Source organism: Oncorhynchus masou, chromosome 24 (assembly GCF_036934945.1).
Source record: "Oncorhynchus masou masou isolate Uvic2021 chromosome 24, UVic_Omas_1.1, whole genome shotgun sequence".
In the NCBI taxonomy this organism is placed as follows: domain Eukaryota; kingdom Metazoa; phylum Chordata; class Actinopteri; order Salmoniformes; family Salmonidae; genus Oncorhynchus; species Oncorhynchus masou.
Window position 1 is genome coordinate 106,635,393 of NC_088235.1, and position 5,000 is coordinate 106,640,392.

At 43.5% G+C, this 5,000-nt stretch overlaps 1 protein-coding gene across 3 annotated transcripts in view; it reads left to right on the forward strand.

Annotated features, from left to right (window-relative positions):
* The window catches only part of hmcn1 (hemicentin 1), a 247,122-nt gene that overhangs the window by 135,184 nt on the left and 106,938 nt on the right, over positions 1 to 5,000 (forward strand). The window lies entirely within an intron of this gene.

Below are 5,000 nucleotides of genomic sequence, written 5' to 3' on the forward strand. Positions count from 1 at the left end.
TAGATGGAGTGAATTGTGTGGTATGGTTATAAAAGGCATTTGATACAGTGGATCATGAGATTCTGTTAATCAAACTAATAGTCATGGGCTTTAATTACTTAGCAGTAAAAAGGGTTAGCTCTTATCTGCAAGGAAGAAACAGATGGTGGATGTGGATGGGACCATATCTAAACCCAAAATCTTGAACTGCGGGGTACCCCAAGGGAGTGTGCTGGGTCCACTTTTCTTTCTATTGTATATAAATGATCTGAAATCTGCCCATACATGTGTCCTTTTCCTCTATGCAGATGATTCTGCACTGTTGGTTTCCCTCAAAGACAAAAATGTGGTTGAGAAAGCCCTCAGTGCTGCACTTCTGAATGTCAGTAAATGGCTAAATCAAATCAAATTTTATTTGTCACATACACATGGTTAGCAGATGTTAATGCGAGTATAGTGAAATGCTTGTGCTTCTAGTTCCGACAATGCAGTAATATCCAACGAGTAATCTAACCTAACAATTTCACAACGATTACCTTATACACACAAGTGTAAAGGAATGAATAAGAATATATGTACATGAAAAAATATATGAATGAGTAATGGTATAGAACGACATAGGCAAGATGCAGTGGATGGTATAGAGTACAGTATATACATATGAGATGAGTAATGTAGGGTATGTAAACATATAAAAGTGGCATGATGACAATAAGCTGTCTCTTCACCTTGGAAAAAGAGAGTCCATCATGTTCGGGTCCAAAGTGAAACTGAGGAAATCACCAGATTTTTAGGTGGTAGTAGGTGACATAGTAGTCACAGCAAAATACTATGTTAATTAGCTTGGATATGTGCTAGATAACCATCTGACAGGGGAAAGCATAGCACAAAATGTTATCTCCAAAGTGAACCAAAGTAAAATTAGGTTTCTGTCAAGAACCTTCAACTATCTGGATAAGAATGCATTGGGGGCATTGTCGGGGCTCTTGTCCAGTGCCACTTTGTCTATGCGTGCTCTTCCTGGTACAATAGTGCCCCCAAGACAATACAAAATCAATTGCAGACATCAGAACAAATTAGTCAGGATTATTCTTAAACTTCCAGCACTTACTCATCTTGACCATTTCCTCTTTGAAAGCCTATGTCGTTCTATACCATTACTCATTCATATGTATATACTGTACTCTATACCATCCACTGCATCTTGCCTATGTCGTTCTATACCATCACTCATTCATATATTTTTTCATGTACATATATTCTTATTCTTATTCTTATTCCTTTACACTTGTGTGTATAAGGTAATCGTTGTGAAATTGTTAGGTTAGATTACTCGTTGGATATTACTGCATTGTCGGAACTAGAAGCACAAGCATTAGATGGTGCAAAGTGGAGGAGAGAATCTCTCAGATTCAATTGTGTCTTGTACATGAGATTGTCCACAGTCTGGTCCACTACATTACCTTAGTAAGGGATAACCATAAGTATTCAACTAGAAGGAGTGAAAACATTCTTCCTTTAAGATGTTCAAGTGTTTATGGGGGAAAGAAACATTTTTAAACTCAGCTGTTATTCTTTGGAATTGTCCTCAGAACAATTTGGAACTTGGCTAAATAGTAGCATGTCTCAAAAGTGTACGATTATAGTACATGGATGAGAATAACATGCCAGAGATAGTATATGGTCTGCCTTTTGGTGCCTGTTGTTTATAATATTGTGATTGTCTCATGTATATTAGGTATTGATTGTTTTATATATTTAACGACATGTGAGACAAGGGTCATGTACCTGTACATAGTCGTTTATTAGGAAAAAGGGATTTGTACTAATTATCTCACGTTATGAATCAAACAACAATTTTGTCAGTCATTGTCTGTTGCCATAACTACCATTACTATTGCAGCCTAACCTTGTTGCATTCCCCCTTCCCCCTTCACTCCTCAAAGCACCACAATGGCTTTATTGTATGTATGTGGAGGTATCACCTTCTGGAGCGCCATTATGTTTGGCGCCATTATGTTTTTAAATAGTCTATTAAATTCAATCAGTCAATCAATCTGTAAGTTTGGATTCCTGGTATAGTACTTATAACCAGAACCAGGACAGAAGGGTTTGGCCAAGGGGGTAGGCTGTCATTGTAAATATGAATTTGTTCTTAAATAGATAAATAAAGGTTAAATAAAATAAACACGTGGGAACTCATGACAGCCTTTTTCCTATTAGTGTAATGTACTCTATCTGTTCTGGACCTGGACGTGCTTGTACCTGTGTTTGTGTGCTCGCATCCACTTATAGTTACACATATGGTGTGTATGGCATTATGCTGTGTGGGAATGAGGGGGTGGGAGTTTGAAGGGGAAGTGTGAAGCTAGAGGCTGTGTGAAGCTAGAGGCTGTGTGGTGCTAGAGTCTGGGTGGTGCTAGAGTCTGTGTGAAGCTAGAGGCTGTGTGGAGCAAGAGGCTGTGTGGAGCAAGAGGCTGTGTGGAGCTAGAGGCTGTGTGAAGCTAGAGGCTGTGTGGAGCTAGAGACTGTGTGGAGCTAGAGTCTGTGTGGAGCTAGAGGCTGTGTGGAGCTAGAGGCTGTGTGAAGCTAGAGTCTGTGTGAAGCTAGAGGCTGTGTGGAGCTAGAGTCTGTGTGAAGCTAGAAGCTGTGTGGAGCTAGAGGCTGTGTGGAGCTAGAGGCTGTGTGAAGCTAGAGACTGTGTGGAGCTAGAGACTGTGTGAAGCTAGAGGCTGTGTGAAGCTAGAGGTTGTGTGGAGCTAGAGTCTGTGTGAAGCTAGAGGCTGTGTGAAGCTAGAGGCTGTGTGAAGCTAGAGGCTGTGTGGAATAAAGACATTTCCCATTAGAACGTTGATCATGGTTTTATTTGGCCTGCGGGTGGTTTTATTTGGCCCGCGGGTGGTTTTATTTGGCTCTCCCAAAAAAAGAATACAATTGGTCATTGTTTTGATCATTGTTGAATATAGAAGACAGTAAAAACACCAGGAAATGAGCTCCAAGTGATTTTAATTGTATTCCCACACACAGTAGAGAGACACGAGATCGTATACAAATGTAAACAAGGATTGAAATTTTGAAATTATTATGTTTTAGTCAAGCAAATCTGTTTAGGCTTCTTGCGGTCAATATGCAGTCTACAAATTATTTGTAATTATAAACTGGGTGGTTCAAGTTCTGAATGCTGATTGGCTGACAGCCGCGGTATATCAGTCCGTATACTACGTGTATGACAAAACATGTATTTTTACTGCTCTAATTACGTTGGTAACCAGTTTATAACAGCAATAAGGCACCTTGGGGGTTTGTGGTATATGTTGCGTTGTGCATAAGAACTGCCCTTAGCCGTTGTATATTGGCCATATACCACACACTCTCTTTGCTTAATTATGTTCCGGCCCCCCGATCATCCCCTGAAGAAACAAATCATCCCGCGACTGAATCTAGTTGATGATCCCTGCACTAGACCTCACTTTAACACGCCTGCTAAAAGGCCTGCTCTGTCCTAAACAGTTGGACTGATCTACTGTGTTGGGTAGAGTCAGACTGTGTTGGGTAGAGTCAGACTGTGTTGGGTAGAGTCAGGCTGTGTTGAGTACAGCCAGGCTGTGTTGGGTAGAGCCAGGCTGTGTTGGGTAGCGCCAGGTTGTGTCGGGTAAAGTCAGGCTGTGTTGGGTAGAGCCATGGCTGTGTTGGGTAGAGCCAGGCTGTGTTGGGTAGAGCCAGGCTGTGTTGGGTAGAGCCAGGCTGTGTTGGGTAGTCAGGCTGTGTTGGGTAGAGTCAGGCTGTGTTGGGTAGAGCCAGGCTGTGTTGAGTACAGCCAGGCTGTGTCGGGTAGTACCAGGCTGTGTTTAGTAGAGCCAGGTTGTGTTGAGTAGAGTCAGGCTGTGTTGGGTAGAGTCAGGCTGTGTTGGGTAGAGCCAGGCTGTGTTGAGTACAGCCAGGCTGTGTTGGGTAGAGCCAGGCTGTGTTGGGTAGAGCCAGGCTGTGTTGGGTAGAGCCAGGCTGTGTTGGGTAGAGCCAGGCTGTGTTGAGTAGAGTCAGGCTGTGTTGAGTACAGCCAGGCTGTGTTGGGTAGAGCCAGGCTGTGTTGGGTAGAGCCAGGCTGTGTTGAGTACAGCCAGGCTGTATTGGGTACAGCCAGGCTGTGTTGGGTAGAGTCAGGCTGTGTTGGGTTGTGTTGCATTGTGTTCGACCAACAGAACTCGAGACGTGTCCTTAGAGCAGTAATGTTCCTCCACACACCTGTGGGCTGATGTGTATTTCTAGACCAACCACTTTCCCAGTAGTGGATTCTGGGAAGACAATGGCAGAAGACAGTAACAGGCCTTTGACTGTGTGTGTGCATGCGTGTGTGTGAGAGTGTGTGCGCGCGTATGCGTGGGCGTGAGTGTGGGAGTGTGTGTGCGCATGTGTGTGGTTCAGTTTTTCTCATCATGCACACTGGTTTCAGGGACTAGCAAAATATATGCTATTAAAGTGAATGGGGCTTCAGAGGCATATGAAACCTGACTCTGATAAGTTCTGCACCAGCTGCTCTGTTCCTATTCTCTCTGATTCCTTCACCCTGCGTTCTTCAACGTATCAATCCCATGTCAAAGCCACCAGGCCAACTCACAAAGGATCCCCTCTTGCCTGGTGCTTGATTGTTTTTGAGACAGATGTTAGTAGACATTAAGGTCACATTTATTGGCCTTCAGTCATATATATAGAATTAGTCCGTCAGCACATGTTGGGAACCAAAGTATCATTGATATGTAATGATCACATTTAGTCCTCTCTGTGGTAAAGTGTTGTCGAGAGAACAGGGAAAGCATTACTTTTTGAATCTCCACACACACACACACACACATACACACACGCACGCACGCACGCACACACACACACACACACACACATACACACACACGCATGCACACACGCACACACTCGCAAACACACACACACACACACGCACGCACGCACGCACGCACGCACGCACGCATGCACACACACACATACACACGCACGCACACACATACACA